Consider the following 15,598-nt stretch of genomic DNA (forward strand, 5'->3'; position numbering starts at 1 on the left):
GATTCCAGCTCTCATCCTACCTGTCATAGTCTCTGGATATTGACTGGGCACGTTTTCCTCAACAAGGCCTTGCCAGGCCCACTGCTAGGGAATGTATTGTTTCAGATTCTGTACTCAGGTTTTAAAGATTTTTATTTATTTATTTATCAGAGAGAGAGGGGGGAGAGAGCGAGCACAGGCAGACAGAATGGCAGGCAAAGGCAGAGGGAGAAACAGGCTCCCTGCTGAGCAAGGAGCCTGATGTGGGACTCGATCTGAGGACCCTGTTATCATGACCTGAGCCGAAGGCAGCTGCTTAACCAAGTGAGCCACCCAGGCGTCCCTGTACTCACGTTTAAAAAAAAAAAGTGACCAGTTTCCCGTTTGGAGTGACTCGAATGCAAGACTCACAGTAAGCCATTGTCTTGCTGTGTCCCATCCCTTTCTAAGGACTGCTCCTGCTATCTCTGGGAGATCACAGCATTGGGAGGGGCAGCCCAGTCCTGGGCTATTACAGCAAAGCTGCAGCCTGAAGGGCACGGGTGAGATCTGTGGTTTGAGCTGTCAGAGTCTCACGGAGAAAAAAAAGAGAAATTAATCATCATTTGACCATGACATTCCCACTAAAAAGGAGGACAGTGGGAGAAAGAGCAAGGGAAGAGGAAAGAAAAATCTCAAAATAAAAGTGGTGTGGATGGCAGGAGGAGGAGAGGGCCTCGGAAATTGGGGGCGGTGTGGCGATCGAACCAACGCTAGCCACAAACACAGGATTCCGCCCATTAGTCTAGAGCGGACTGGACATAAACATGCTCGCACATCTACTTATCGGCTGCGTTTTGTCGGCCGGCTGGTAGCGAAGTGATTCTTTAAGAGCTCTGAGAACCCAAACTTGTGGCCGCTCTGCAGCTGAGCTGAAGTGGAGCTGGGAGCTGCCCAGACGACCCGAGGCTGCCAGCTGACCACCTTCCTCCCTAGAGATCGCTGGAGCCAAACTCAGCGGGGGAGAAGCCACACTCGCGGGTGGGTCCCGGGGCTAAGGGCGGAAGCCGGGTTCCCACAGAGGCCTCCCCGCCCAGGTGGCTGCAGCGGCGGCGCCCGGGACCAGAGGCCTGACACCAGGACGCGCCCCCCTCTCTGGACAACCGGCCGCAGAAGTAAAGGGCCAGCATCCCGCCACGGCTATGCTTCCCACGGGACAATCTCGGGAGAAGGTCCTGGAAGAGGTTCGCAGGCCGATTTTCCGAGGGAAAGGGTGAGGTGGGGAGGGAGCGCCCCTGACCCTCCCCGCCCTCCCTTCTCCCGCTCACCCGGCACCAACAGCGGCGGGGCTGCCCTGCAGAAACGTAGGCGAGGTTGTAGTGTCGCCCTCCGCCGCTCGGGGGCAGGACCACCTGCTGGCTCGACCGCAGCGGCCCGCGCGCCTCTCTTGGCGGAGGCCGGCGGAGGCGAGCCTGCGGCGTCCTCTTTCATTGGCCCGGCGGGGGCGCTGCCATGTTGGAGCAAGCGGTGCCTTCTGTGAGGTGGAAACGCCATGGCTTCACCGGTACCGTCTGGGAGCGCAGCCTCCTACCTTTCCTCCTAGCTCGAGTGTTGGTGCTGAGAGGCGGCGGCCGGCGGGATGGAGAGAAGTAAGATGAACCTGCCCAAGGGGCCGGACACGCTCTGCTTCGACAAGGACGAGTTCATGAAGGTGCACGCCTGGGCTCTGCTCCCCGGAGCCGGGCCGTGGGTGGCCTGCCCTCCTTGGCCCTCCCGGTCCTCTCCTCGGGCTTCTCCTGCGGGCTTCCTGGGCTGTCCCCGCCCCGGACGGGTCCTCGGCGGGGACCTCACTGCACTTCGCAGTGAGTCTCTTGGCCTCGGGTGGGCTAGGTGCAGCCTGGAGAAAGCACTCCTGTGAAATCGTGCACATTGAATGAAAAGGCCTGAAAGTTCAGGGCAAGTGGTTTTGAGCTAAACGTAAAAGCCCTGGACCCGTAGGACCCGCCTCTGGTACCGTGCGGCACAGTCAGACCGCCGCTCCCCCGGCCTGACAGAAGCCTCCCAGTGCCTTGTGCCTAGAAGCTCAGCGACTGTGCGTTGAACACATCTCTGAACACACGTACTTACCAGGAATCGGGTCAAAAAGGCACCTAACCTAACGTTTATGCCTGACTTTCGTCTTAAGCTCCCGGAATGAGAAATCTGAAAGACTGTACTGTCCTTACTGGTTCTGGTCCAGTACTACAAAGCATACCAAGCTCCTTTTCTAAAGTTGCCCTACTTCTCTTGGTGAGGTCAGCCTGAAGCTGGCAGCAGATAACTGTAGGACATAAACTTACAGAATAGAAATTTAAACTGAAAAGACTTTACTGACAGGAAAGGTTCATCAGACATAGCCTTGAAAATGTCCCAAGGTTTGAATAAGAGCCAGGAGGAGCTTTATCTGTTTTCTGTATCCCTCTGGGTCTGTACTTAAACTATCAAAACGTATATGTTTAATTTCTAAGGATTGGGATTTAGTAGCTGGTTTCAGTGTTAAAAAGTTTTGGCTCTGTAGGTACCTAAAATTCTGAAAAGAGTTTGAATTTCTTACTTTTTTATGGCTTCAAGTCACAATATGTTTTTTTCTTTTTTGGGTTAACCAGCTAGTTCCTTTTTGATACTTGCATTCAGATCACATCTCCCAAACTCTGGCTTTAAAAGTGCTTATGTCTGGATCCTCTGCGGTGCGGCCATATCATTTTTAATATGTAGGGATGTCTAGACGAAGGTATATTGTACTCTTGTTCTTGTATGGTGATGTTAAGCCACTGTAATAAAAGGTGTAAATTGAATGGAGTGTCTGAAGGAGAGCACAGAGTGAATTCTCTGATCCAGAAACCTTTTGTTAATGAAGGACACGTGATGAGGAGAGAGGTCATTGGAAGAAGAAAAGGCACATACACAGACTTAAAGAATGTCAAAGCACGGAAGTCTCTTTAGCTTGTCTGTCTTTGGACTTCGTCAGGCTTTCTTTGGGCCTTACACTAGCATTTTCTCGCACTTCCTCGCCCCACCATCTTTCTCACTCTGAGCTGACAGAATGCCTTTGGTCAAAGCAGCTTTGGAAAATAGAAATCTCAAAATAGCAGTTCTAAAGTAGGACTTAGAGGTAGGAAGAGAACAAACTGGGAAAGTGGCTAGAATGCCAGCAATTCCATATTCTTTCAAGGCTCTGACATTTCTGAATATAATGTACAATTTGTAGTGTTAATGAACGTGACCCCTTCATACATAGAAGGAAAATACATGGAACAGCTGTTCTGTGTAAAGTGGTATTGATCTTCTATGTGGGAGCTGGAGATAAAGGTTATATGCAATTTGTGTTTCCGTCAGAGAGATGTTAAGTTACAGTTCCGAGGCAGAAATGAGTGAAGAGCTTGCTGTCGGGGTTGTATTTCTACATAGGTGTCTTGTTTGGCACATTTTGGAATGAGACTGGGATGGTAGAAAGGGAGATGGGGTGGGGCTGCGGGTTGCACCTTGGACACTGCATACATTGAGGGGTCCACGTTGATGCAGTCTTCATGGTAGAGCTGCAGTCAGGTTTACAGCAGGAAGTTGCATGGTCATATCTGTTGAGTTCGAGCTGACTGGTGGCAAGAGACTACTTAAAAAGTCATGTTTATGAGATCTAATGAGAAATAGAAGGGGAAAGGTATGTAAAAGAGGTAGGTGATCAAAGTGCAGGAATGGCAGATGGGGAAGGGTCACCTGGGGGCAGAGGCACTGGCAACATCATACTTTGTCGGCTTAGAAATACGAAAATCCTTTGGGTTGACAGCCAACTAATAGATGAGCAGGACATAAGGTATTGGTAGTAGGGGGAGAAAGTGGCATAACAGATAAATTAGACCATTTACATGGGTGTGCTATTGACATCACATGTAGCCTTCCTCTTCCATCTCAACATATGACTTCATCTCCAGTTGTACAGAAAAATTAGCAGCCATCCCACGGGACCTCCTCCATCCTGCTGATCATGATCCCATTCTTGTATTTGTCCCCTTCTCCTTCTCGCCTGGTACGGGGAGGGGCTCTCCTTCCTCCTCGGGTTCAGTCTCCACTCTGGCACAGAATCCATGCCCTCCCGCCCTTCCAGGAGCCTGCGAGGATCCTCTCCCCTGCACTCCTTCCCATCATGTGCTCCTGTTTGATTCTCTCCCACTTGACTGCCCCACCTCTAGGTATTGCCCTGTCACTGTCGTGCATCACAGCCAGTGCTCAGGGGTTGACTTGACTTTCCCACCTTCCACCCTTCAGGCCCTGTCATTCCACTGAAGAGTTCTTACCAAAACTGTTTCTAAGTCAGCGCACCCGACCTTTCTCTGTCTCCTTACTCGACATCGCAGTAGACCAAATGCTCTGCATTGCTTCCTGTCTTTCTTCTACCTCTCTGATGTATCTCCTGTGCAAAGTCATGCTCCTGGTAGCCACTGAATGCTAATTATGGGCTCAGCCCCGTGTTCCTTTCTTTCCCTAGATGACCTTTTGTGCAGCTTCATGACCACCTATCAGCAGGTAAGGCAGATTCCTGTCTCTGGCCCACACGCCTCCTGAGCACCAGTTCTGTGTATCGGACTTGCTGACCTTTCTTCTCGGATGTGTCTGTGGCCCCTCAGACTCATCAGGTTCAAGACGGAATTCATGAGCACCTCCTCCACTGAAAACCACCTTTCTTATTCTATTACCTCTCTCAGTAAACACTTCATCCGTTTAGCCTGGAGTCGGGAAACCAGAAGTCAACTCCTACTCTGTCACCTTTCCAAAATCTAGTCTGTCACACCAAGTCCTGTGGATTTCGCTTCCTAAACCTCTTGAGTCCATATACATCTTTCCATCTCTTCTCGTACCTTTGCAGTGCGCCCTTGCCATCACACCGTAGACGCTTCTCACCCAGTCTCCATGTGCCTTCCTTGTCTTCCTGGCCCCTGGTCTACACTGCAGGCAAGCCACTCTTGTCAGAATGCGGATGTGATCTTGTATGTACCAGGTGACTGGTCAGTCCACCAGCTCTTGAAAAACCATTTTCCCACGCACTCGAACGTATTTCAAAGAGAATCAGTCCCCCATGGGGTAGTTTTCCTTGGTAGACAGTTTGTTTCTGTGCTGAGCCAGTCTGCCTCCTTCGAACTTCTCTGTGTCAGTTCCTCTCTGGAACCTGTGGCTTCGTTGGCACCCCGGGTAGGCACATGAAGACCTTTTCCATGAGAAGTGAAGGCAGGAGCCCTCTGGATGGTGAATGTATGTACCCTCATGTTCCATAGGTAAAAGAACCATGTGTGGGGGTGGGGGGGTAAGTCCTTGAGGCTCCTCCCTGTTCTAATTGGGTGAACTTTGAATTTTGAGACAGGCAGCAGGTCCTGTGTGTCCTTGTTTGCAGGGAGCATGCATTCTGATGGACAAAACGGAAAAGGGGAAGAATGAGCAGCTGCTCAGATCTGTTTGTACTGTGCTGGCTGATTAGCTGTGACCTGCATATGTGGGTCCCATCCTCGGCTCTGCTCTCTGCCTGCTTATGTCTGACTTGGGGCAAATCACTCGCCTCCGGCCTTCTGTTTGCTTTTTAGTATAATGAGGTGGTGCTTATCTATGTGATCTTTGCCGGCTCCTCTGAAAAGACTCCAGTCCATCCTGGCATGCAGATAAGGAAACTGAGGCCTGAGGTGTGATGACTTCCTTTAAAGCCACACAGCTAGTTGGGGCCAATCACAGGCCATATCTCCTGACCCCCCACTCATCAGTCCTTGGAAATCCTACTGTAATATGTTCCTTTCCAGAGGCCACAGGTGGGAACTGAGGGAAGTGGGACAATCAAAACATTAAGAATAGCGCAGAAGATGGCACAATGTCCGCATGCCTTGGCACCTGCATTTCACCAATAGGGCCACCTCTTACCTTAGAAGAAGTTCCCACAGGGCTGGTGATCTGGATGCCTGGCCTGGAGCTTAGCTACGGTAAATGGGACCAGAGGGAAGTGATGGCTGTTTGAGGTGGACTTTGTTGGCGGTGGCTGGAGATAGCAGCTGACAGAGGAGGAAGAGGGAAGAGTGACAGACAGCAGATAGCCACAGGCCCGCATGTCAGCCACTGTTGCCCAGGGCCGCCCATCCCCAGGAGCTGTCTTCGTATCACAGGAGCTGAGTGCTTACCCTGTGGGTTCTTAGTTTGATGTCACGTCTTGATGACAAGATTCCATTCTCTTCTGCATCAGTTTGAGACAGACATCGTAATGAAATTCTAATTAGCCAAATATGGAATGTAAGCGTGGAACTCATTTTATAGAGAAATTTTCTTATGTGAACTACTTTCCCTGATGATAGAGGAGTTGTGACGATGTAACATCAGATATAGTTTATCTGATTGGCACTTGTAAGAAGGGTTCCCGGCAAAAAAGAACTGTTTTTGTCCTCCCTTTTGATCTTTCCTTTCCATTCCTTTTTTTTTTTTTTTTTTTTTTTTTTTTTTTTTTTTTGTCTTGTGAGCGGTCATCTGATTTATAAAAAGATGCAACAAAAAGTAAAATGGTACAAGATAATCAGTTTCAAAACATAAAAAAATGAGTGTCTTTAGCCATAGCTCAGAACAGAGGAACTGGGTAAGGAGAATTGCTTGTATGAACTGGCAGCAGGAAAAGTTGGTAAAGAAGAGCTGAGGAACTCTATTAAGACATAGGAGTGAGGGGCTCCATCATCATCTGGCATTTGCTCAGTGTCGTCTATATGGTTAGAGATGTCCATGATGGGAACTCCAGCAATCTTCTGGGTCTGGGTCAGCTGATGCCACAGTGTAACACTCTGAATTTCTTCCGTACTGAGCAGTCATCTGCATAGTTTTTCTTGTGTGTACGTGGTAATCGTTTGAATATTGGCTCTTTCTCAATCCTTAGAGCCTCTTGATACTTTCACCCCGGTTTCTCAGTTTCAGCCATTACACAGTCAGTTGTACAACTGGTACACTTGGCACACAGCCCGTCCATCATTGACCGGTCAAGTTTGGCTTAAATAGAAAAGTTGATAAAGTCGGTACCAACCAGGATGTGGTAAGTCGGCCCAGCTGTGTGTTTATATTGGAAAAAGCAGGAGGGATGTTGGGGGACTTCTCTTTCCTTGAGTGCATGGGATCCTTCTTTTCTTTCTTTTTAGGTTTTAATCTGTCCTTCTCTCAGAGAAGGATCTCAGAGCTAAGCATTCGCTTCCTGGTCACATACTTTCTTGCTTTCTCTTGCTTCCCCATGTTCACACCATGCCCATTTCTCCTTGCTTTTGATTTTCTAATTCACTCTTTGTAGTACCATAAAACTTATTTAAATAAAATGTTGGCCTACTAAGTTATTGATTATTAGTAAGTTCTTTGTTCAAAATTTGAGAGCAAGAAGTATTATGTAAATATATCTTTTTGTTATTTAACTAGTCTTACAACATTTAGCATCAAATTTCTTGAAACATTTAAACAAATTAATCACAAACTGGGGCTTGGACTCTTTCTTTCTTTTATTTTTTTTTAAGTAATCTCTATACCCAACATGAGACTTGAACTCACAACCCTGAGATCAAGACCTGCACGCTCCAGTGACTGAACGAGCCAGGTGCCCTTTGGGCTTTTTCTTTTTAATTTCCTCAGGTGAGGGGCTGCCTTAGTGGCTCAGAGGGTTAAGCTTCTGCCTTCAGCTCAGGTCATGGTCTCAGGGTCCTGGGATCGAGCCCTGCATGGGACACTCTGCTCAGCATGGAGCATGATTCCCTCCCTCTCTGCCTACTTGTGATCTCTCTGTGTGTCAAATAAATAAATAAAATCTTTAAAAAAAAGTTCCTTAAGTGATTCTAATGTGTGACCAGTGTCGAGAACTCTAGCACTGGATAATTCCTTTAAATAGCTCAAGAAATTAATTTTGAAAAGCGAACTAAAAGCCTACATAGATTATGATTGGTGTTAAATTGAGGGGAAAAAAGAGATAAAGAGAAGACATCAGCTGGAACAGAGTGTAATTAGGTACTCAAATATTTGTTAGATGGATAAATACATTTACGGAATGTAGGGTGTTTTTTTTTTTTGTCTCTTCATAAATATGTCAAATGGGTATATAAATTCAACAAAGGAGTTTGATATAAAATTGATTAAAATGTTAGAACAGAAGTTTTTTAGAATTTCAGTGTTACTATTTCATGATGCTTTTAAGATGATCTCTCTGTAGATGGTGGGAAGATCTTGTTAGCATATGTTTTTAATTTCTCAAGCTTGAATAATTTAGTCACTGAACAAAGATTTAGAATGAGTTTTGGAAGACACAAGTCCTAGATTATGTCCCCACCTAGCTGGGTCAGAGATTTGAGAGCAGGGGCTGGAGGGATGAGCTCCAAGGACATTGTTGTATACATGCTGATACCTTGGGCAGGAACACTCTTCCCACACTTCCTGTGGCTAGCTCCTTTGTGTCATTTGGATTCAACTCATTGTTCTATATTTCCTGGTTCATCCAAGTTAAAATACATCCCATTTGTCACTCAGACCTTTACTATGTCCTGTATTCTTTTTAGCTGTGATCACTATTCATTAATCACTATTTGATCACTGTTCATTAATATAATGTTTGTTTACATATTTATTTTCTCATTTCTGCATTAGAATATCTGCTCCTTAAAAGCAGAGACCTTGTCTTTTCTTTTCATGACTGTGTCCCCAGGTCTTAGAGCAGAGCTGGAGTTGCATGATAAATATTGAGGAATATTTATGGGATATACAGGGACATTTATTCATTTCTGTTGTCCATTGTTTTTCAAGAATGCTTGGAAACACACACATACGTGAGCTCACACAAACTTTCTATGTCTTTCAACCCCTATGTAGTGTGCAGATTAGTGCTTAACTATTTTCTTTTTTTGTCTCGATGAAATGGGACATGTTTCAGGGCAGAGCTCATAAATTTCATATGCCCTCTTAGTACTTCTCATCATTACAGAGTGATGGTTCTGGGGGATTCTGCTTCTCGTGGAGATAGTATATAGTGATTTTATAAGTCCATGTATCTGGGAAGGAGTGTTTTACTTCTTGGCAGCTTAGAGAACTTCAATCTTTCCAAATTCCATGTAATTTTCATAGCATTAAAGCTACTAATTTCAGATTATTGGTAAGTTTTAAATGATTAATTCCCAGGTTACTTTGAATTAGTCTTTGTTTGCCATCCCTGATTGCAGCTAGTTAGTAAAGTAGCTAAACTTTAAAACTCTACTTGGTTTTAATTTTGAGTGATGTCACTGCTTCTCTCATGGTTAATGGTTCTTAATTACCTGCAGCTTGTCTGGTTTGCTCATTTATTTTCCTGTGTTCCAACATCACTTGTGATCTCCCAACTTCTGGCCTTTTGGGGGATTTGTACTTGAACTGGGTTCACATAGGAAATACCCCTGAGTACAAAGAGAAGATATCTTTTCTTCAAGACTTTGGGTTAAATTAAGGGGTGCTCTGAGATTTTAAGGCAAATTGTCACGAGTCAGCCTTTATCTACAGTTACTTATCTCTGTAATCAGATTTTTCTCAAGACACAAAATACACATACACACAAAATAAAACACAGATACAGTTTAGATGCCGACTCAAATTGTCAGCCAGGGCTGTTGAGTCCACATTTTTTAATCATCCCAGGTGATTGATTATATTAAGTGAATATTAGCAGTTACAAAATAAGTCTACAGTAATACAATGTACTTTTATCATTTTTTTTACACATTAATGGTTTTTGGTTAATTATTCCTGTTTCTTAAAAAATAATTTAAAAAAGTATAGCTCTTCTGTAGTCTGAATGTTTGTGTCCCCTCTCAAAAGTCATATGTTGGAGGGACGCCTGGGTGGCTCAGTGGGCTAAGCCTCTGCCTTTGGCTCAGGTCATGATCCCAGGGTTCTGGGATCGAGCCCTGCATCGAGCTTTTGCTCAGCAGGGAGCCCGCTTCCCTCCCTCTCTCTGCCTGCCTCTCTCCCTACTTGTGATCTCTATCTGTCAAATAAATAAATAAAATCTTAAAAAAAAAAGTCATATGTTGGAACCCTAATCCAAGTGCCAAGTGTAATGACATTTACAGATAAGGCCTTTAAGAGATTATTAGGTCATGGTGGTGGGGCCCTAACAATGGGATTAGTGCCCTTATGGGAAGTGACGGGAGAGAGCCAATGATATGATATATTACATATAATATATGAAATATTATTATAATGCTATATTATTATATCAATAAATGAAATGCAATAAATAAATAAATAAATAAAATTGCAATGCAATAAATAAATAAATTACAATGGAAGATTATTCAGCTTAACAAAGGAAGGAGTGTGGGTGATGTCCCTGGTGGGCCATGCTGGCTCTTGGCTGGGACCTAAGCCAGGCCCGGACTGAAAACCTGCATCGTCCCACCAACTTGGGTTTTCCTGCTATCTGGCCCCCAAAGGACAATGTCCAGTGTCAGAGCATGGGGACAGAAATAGCCTCAGTTAGTTCCTACACGAAGAGTAGCTTTGGAAACTTCTGAAAACCCAACTCATCATCCACCTGGCTATGATGGGAAATCTACAACATTAATCCCATGACGCATGTTTTACTTTGTAGAATTCCAAACATTCAACAAGCTTGTGAGTGGTCTATTTATTTGCAAGCTTAGGTTGCTGCTTCTTGCCTTTAAAAGCCAAGCACTGTAGTTGCTCCCGTAGATCGGTACAGTCTTTTACAGTTTTCAAAGCACTTATGAGTTCTTCCCCTATTCTTTACTTCTGAAAAGCAAAATGTGTATCAGCCAATGATGTAATTAGTTTGAACAGAAAAGAACTTTATTGGACATTATCAAGGGCCTTGAAGAATGCCCGGAGGGCCAATGCCAGGTTCTGGGGCTGTACCACCGCAGGACTGCCCAGGGGAGATAGTGCAGTGATACCCCAACAGTTGACCCTGGATGGAACCGTGGGCATGGCTGCTCAGAGAACTCCAGTCTTTTGCATCCATCCTTAGAAACAGATCCTACCTACTTGGTGCTTGCTTCTTCTTCTCCCATCAGAGCCTCATGTGGGTGCATCTGATGGGCAGACCTTGTATCATTTGCAAAGTAATTTCTGGCTTCTCTTGGGGTAGAAAGTCAACATGGGAAAATTCCTCAGAGGTAGGAAGAGTGTCCAAAGGATGCTGGCTGTTTCAAATTACAACAAACAGGACAAACGATACCACTGACCATCAGAAGTGGGGTTTTAATGTCTTGAAACAGTTATTATTGGGTTTTAATGTTACTGGGAATCATTTACTGTAGGTTCACAAGATATCTGATAAGAGAGCACCTTTTAGATTTCTCTAACCAATAATATCTGCATTCTGATCCTGCAGAAAAAAGTTCTCTGAAAGTGCTGACCAGTTTTGATTGCAATACGATTTCTCAGCTGATTCTTTTCATATCCTATTTGAAGCAGAGCTCAAAGCTCTGTACTCTGTGGGTGGTTGTATAATTGTTTTAATTCATTTGTTAAACATAATTATCTTTCCTCACTTCTGTCCTATTCCTTTGATATATGCTCAGCAACTTGGTCCCTAATGGATGTGATTAGAGCTTCCCACGGTGTGCATCATGTGAGGGAAGGGGTGTTACATCGTTAAGGTGGGGACACATCTTCATTTCATGTTTCAGGGACTTAAGCTGTTTCTTTTGACACCTGGGGGCTAAGTTAATGAGAGAGTTCTTTGATAGCTTTATGTGAGCTAATTCTGCTTGTCACATGCTATAGGGGACCTGGAGAAGAGGGAGGAAGTCAGAGAGCAGAAGATAGGTGGGGTGCCTTTGTTCAGTGACCATCCCCTCATGTCAACCACCAACCCAATCATTAACTCTGGGCGTTTAAACACAGACATCCTGAGACAGATCAAAGACAGGTTCTTGGCAACAGGTCAGAACATATTCTTGGGAAAAAGAGTTATGCTAGTGGACCCTTGTGAATCTGAGGTGTCTTCCTCCTAGAGACCTGGGTGTTTTGTAGACAACCTCTCATCCACCATTTTGCAATGTCCCCGCAAGGCACTTATTCCCAAGTCTGGGAAAACTGAAGAATATTAGACTCTGTGCTCTTAGAGATCAGGGAAGGTGTCAATGAACCATCCTTCTGGGTTCTAACCTAGACTGACAACAGATAAGAACCGAGTTCAAGCAAATGTGATAGGTATTGAGGGCTAGATGAGTCAGCATGGCTTAGATTCAAGACCAAAAGAGTCTTGAATCTTCCTGTGCCCTGAATTGAAAAATGGTGCCCAGGGAATAGTGTACCTGGCCCGATCCAGCCATGCTTACCCCAAGAATATGAAGATTTCCCCCTGCATTTTCTTTTGAAAGTTTTATGGTTTTAGCCTTTACATTTAAGTCTACAATCTATTTCCAGTTAATTTTTGGATATAATGTGAGGCAAGAGTGATGATTTGTTTTCCCATACATACATGCAATGATAGAAATGCTTTCCAGCCTGCCGCCAAAAAGAATGGGCCTGGGTCTTTCCTACTGTTTCCTGGCAATGGTCCAGCACAGCTTTCCTTCAGAGCAGTCAAATAACTGAAAGAAAATCCTCAAATTTGACAATCTTGTCTACTGGGTTTCAATGGAAGTTCATGCATTTTATCCACTCCCCCTTTTCAACCTGCTTTCTATAGAGAACATCAATTCACCTGTTGGAATTCAACCTGAAAAAAAAAAAGGGCAACAAATTAAGCCACTTACAAGAGTGTCACAAAGTACTGACCTTTTATTCTTAACACAGTGACTGGACAGAACCCCTATTTTTGCGAGTAAAAAAGAGCAGGCACCCCTTCCCCATCCTATGCGATGGTGCACTTCAAAGCCTTGTCTAAGCAAATCTTAGAATGTTGAAGTTGTAGGGAACAGAATGTTCATCAGTTTGATGAACGTTGGAAACAGTGGTCTTTGCAGCTTCGGTTTATAACAGTGAGCTTGTGCATTCTTGGATAGCTGTCCATTACTGATGTGTGCCGGATTAGTTTTACAGTTTCACCTGAGGAAGGAAGACTTTATGTTTTATGAAGAGTCCAGAAATTCTGCTTTTAAGGCTAAATGCATACAGCAACATTTATTACACAGAAAGTGCAGCAAGTCTACAAGACCAGAAGCATAAGTACTGATGAATGGATGGAAGCAGTAGCTAGGACTATAGACAATCCTATAGCAAGAGAAGACTGTGATGCTTCCGGATGGTCCAGGAAATCTTCTGGAGGCTTCAGTACCTGGTGTGATCATTTAGTCGTGAAAAGGGCACATCAGAAGGGGTGGTGTGGTGAGCAAGGGCACAGGACAGGAGCCGAGCACATCTGGCAGGTGGCAAGTGGACTGTCAAGGTGGGGCCGTGAGAGACTGGGGTCAAGGCAAGCTGCCAGGAGCCAGGAAGTCTCCTGAAAGCCCGAATATCCCAGGATAGCATATTCTCAAATCATGATGATAAGGCTTACGACGATTTAAATGCTGTTAAATGGGAATTTTGCCTTTCAAACCATGCTATACCTTTGATTGTAAGATGTATCCCAATTTCAAAGATGTTAGATTGTGTGGGGGGAAAAGCACAAGTCAGTGTGCTAGCCAGCCTCGGGGAGGACCACGAAGATTTCCACATCCCAGTATCTGCATGTGTGTTGTACCCTCCCACATCTGGTGTGACTAACAGGATATAGCAGAATTGGGGGTAAATCAGTTACAGAATTAGGTTATGAAAGACACTGAGGCTTCTGTTTTGTTCTCTCTCTCTTTTCCTCTCTTTCTTTTCTCTTTCTCTCTCTCTCTCCTTTCTTCTTCTATTCCCCCTTTCCTTCCCTCTCACTCCCTCCCTTTCTCTCTCATTCTTATTTATCATTAGCTCTTGTGGAAATGCAGGTATCCCTGTAGATACCCGGGTGGCAAGGAACTGAAGCCCTCCACACCTGCCACCTGCACAGAATTGAGGTCTGTCCATCATCACATGTCCTTCAAACAGCTGCAGCCGGCTATTTGATGGCAATCTCATGAGATACCTCAAGGCAGAAACACACAGCTCGACAGCTTCCAGGTGCCTGACCTTCATAAACGGTGTGAGATCATAAGTACTTAAATATATAGGTTGGGCTGCTAAGTTTGGGGGTAATTCATTGCAAAGCAATAGAGGAACGATTCTATACAAAGACTCAAAATATGCCTTATTCCGTATGTGTACTCAGCGTCAGTCTGACGTTCAGAAAGAGATATGCCTGCCTGAGGCTGCTTAGAACATGCAGTGCCTCAGAGCAGGGGGAGACATTAAAGAGAGGTAACAAAAAATGGGGAAAGGGAATGTAGACATACAAAGAAGAACCATTTTGCTTTTCTAGGTCCTTCTTTTTAAAGAGTAGAAAATATACTTTCCTAGAAAGAAATAAACACAGAAGGAAAGAGTAGGATGAAAGTTACCTTTATCAGCCTATAAACAGATACTCAAACCAAAAACACTGGAAACTGCAAAAAGATGCCAACTGTTTTTAAAGAAATGGCACACGACGTTAGGTATGAATAACTTTCATGCAAATTGAAGAGGTAGACGTGGTCGAATTGTTCAGGAGGCACCAAAAGAATGTGAATAACATTCTATTGAAAGGAAAGAAGACTGAGATTCTGAACAAAAATGTTTTATTAGGTAAAAGAATGAATAAATAAATGTATATATATATGTATATATATACATATATATATAAGTTTTCTAGGGTTGCTATTTCAAGATACCAGAAGCCTGGAGGCTGAAACCACAGAAGTGGACAGTGTCACATTTCTAGAGGCTACAATGTTGGTAGGACATGCTCCTTTTGTAGGTATTGTGGATGGATCTACTCCAGGCCCCTTTTCCAGCTTGAAGCGTTGCTCTGGCTTTGGACTTCTTCACCGGGCCTTCTCCCTCAGTGCATATCTGTGTATCCGCACTCTCCCTTCTTAGAAGCACACAAGTCCTCCTGAATTAGGGGCCCAGTCTACTCAAATATGACCTCATCCTAGCTAGTGACATCTCCAGGGACCCTATTTCCAAATAAGGTCATGCTCCCAGGTGCTGGGGTTTAGGACTGGGATACTTCATATGCATAATCACATACACACACACACACACACACACACGTGTGTGTGCATATATATTCCTATATATATCTATGTGTATAGATAGAAAGGGAGGAAGGAATAGACGGGAAAAAGAAAATACGCCTAGCGAGTTAGTAGACTTCACCTTTAACTTTTCAACAATGACCTTCAGAATGAACGACTGAAATTCTATTGAAAGAAAAGACCTGGATAGGTCAGTGAAAAATAAACTCTACGAGGATGCAGTGGCTAGTATAGATTTTGTGGAAAGAGAAAGGATGAAAAGGGCTAGACCGTACCCAAAGAAATCCTCAAAGGCTACTTTTCCGAGGACTTGAGAAGAGACAATGGAAAGACACCCGATCCGTGAACAGAGAAAGCAACCATTGCAGAACAACAAGGGATCCTCTTAGAAAGACATGGCTATCCTCAAGGTGTCTGCATGCGATGAGAAAACTCCCTGAGATCCACCACATTCAAGCCCATCCAACAAGGCTCCAGACACT

At 44.6% G+C, this 15,598-nt stretch overlaps 1 pseudogene; it reads right to left on the reverse strand.

Moving 5' to 3' along the window:
- Nucleotides 1-1,282: 1,282 nt before the first annotated feature.
- LOC131827895 (rRNA-processing protein FCF1 homolog) lies at nt 1,283-7,233 on the reverse strand (annotated as a pseudogene).
- Nucleotides 7,234-15,598: the final 8,365 nt, after the last annotated feature.

This window comes from Mustela lutreola, chromosome 3, assembly GCF_030435805.1.
Source record: "Mustela lutreola isolate mMusLut2 chromosome 3, mMusLut2.pri, whole genome shotgun sequence".
Classification (NCBI taxonomy): Eukaryota; Metazoa; Chordata; class Mammalia; order Carnivora; family Mustelidae; genus Mustela; species Mustela lutreola.